This window comes from Egretta garzetta, unplaced genomic scaffold, assembly GCF_000687185.1.
Source record: "Egretta garzetta isolate BGI_Z169 unplaced genomic scaffold, ASM68718v1 scaffold2465, whole genome shotgun sequence".
In the NCBI taxonomy this organism is placed as follows: domain Eukaryota; kingdom Metazoa; phylum Chordata; class Aves; order Pelecaniformes; family Ardeidae; genus Egretta; species Egretta garzetta.
Window position 1 is genome coordinate 1,771 of NW_009259654.1, and position 1,107 is coordinate 2,877.

Genomic DNA, 1,107 nt, shown 5'->3' on the forward strand with positions numbered 1-1,107 from the left:
TGGGTCCACCTCTGGTCCCTGAGGTACAGAAGAGTTTTGGCTGGGGGGGGGCCATGTCCAGAGCAGGGGCAGCAAGGGGACCCAAGGGGCGGGGGTCTGGGCTGGGGGCAGGGGCTCTGGGAAGCTGCTGGGCAATGGGGGAAGAGCACAGGGAGGTTCTGGGTTGACCCAAAGTGTCCTGGCTCCGTGCAAAGGGATCCGGGAAGGTGCTGGGATGTGGGGGACGGTGCCGGGGTCGGTGCCACCACCAGCATGAGCACGATTGGCGCAGTAGTAGGTGGCCGTGTCGTCATCCCTGAGGCTTTCTCGGGCGCCTGTCATGCCCAAACCACGTTGTAGCTGCTGAAGGGGAAGCTGGAGCCCTGGCCAGGTGTTCAGGAGTTTCATGAGTCTCTGGGTTCCTACCATCGTTGGCAATACCCGCGACCCACTCCAGCCCCTTCTCGGGCGCCTGTCATGCCCAAACCACGTTGTAGCTGCTGAAGGGGAAGCTGGAGCCCTGGCCAGGTGTTCAGGAGTTTCATGAGTCTCTGGGTTCCTCTGGGTTTGCATTTATTCACCGCTCAGAGCTGGGCCATCTCCTCCATGCGTGGCCAATGAAAATCACAACACAACGCTTTGATGTCTCTCCATAACAATTGCACGGAGCGTCTCCATGCTGCTCACAATTCCTCCTGGGCAGCTGGAAGCCCATCGTGTCCCACAGGTTGGCAGACGTGGATCCTTCTGCCTCAGCTCTGCTTCTCCAGCACAAAGTCCATTGGCTCATCCACCAAACATCTCTCAGCCGCCACTGTGGACGCCAGGCAAAAGCCTAAAAACTTGACCTCTGACCTCTCCTCCCTTCATCTGGGCCTGCTTTAATTATCCCGCCTACATCTGGGCTCAAGACCAACTGATCTGATTGTCTTCAAGTCTTCATCTCTCTTTAATTACTGATGAACTCGGCTGGTGATTAGCCCACAAGGGACACGGTGAGCAGTGGACCATGGGCTGTTGAGTTTCTGCCTCCACACCTGCATCTTGGTTGCGTCCAGAAGTCAATATGTTAATAGAATATCCGACCAATGATGAATGAAACGTCAGCAAAATGGAAATCAACTCCTT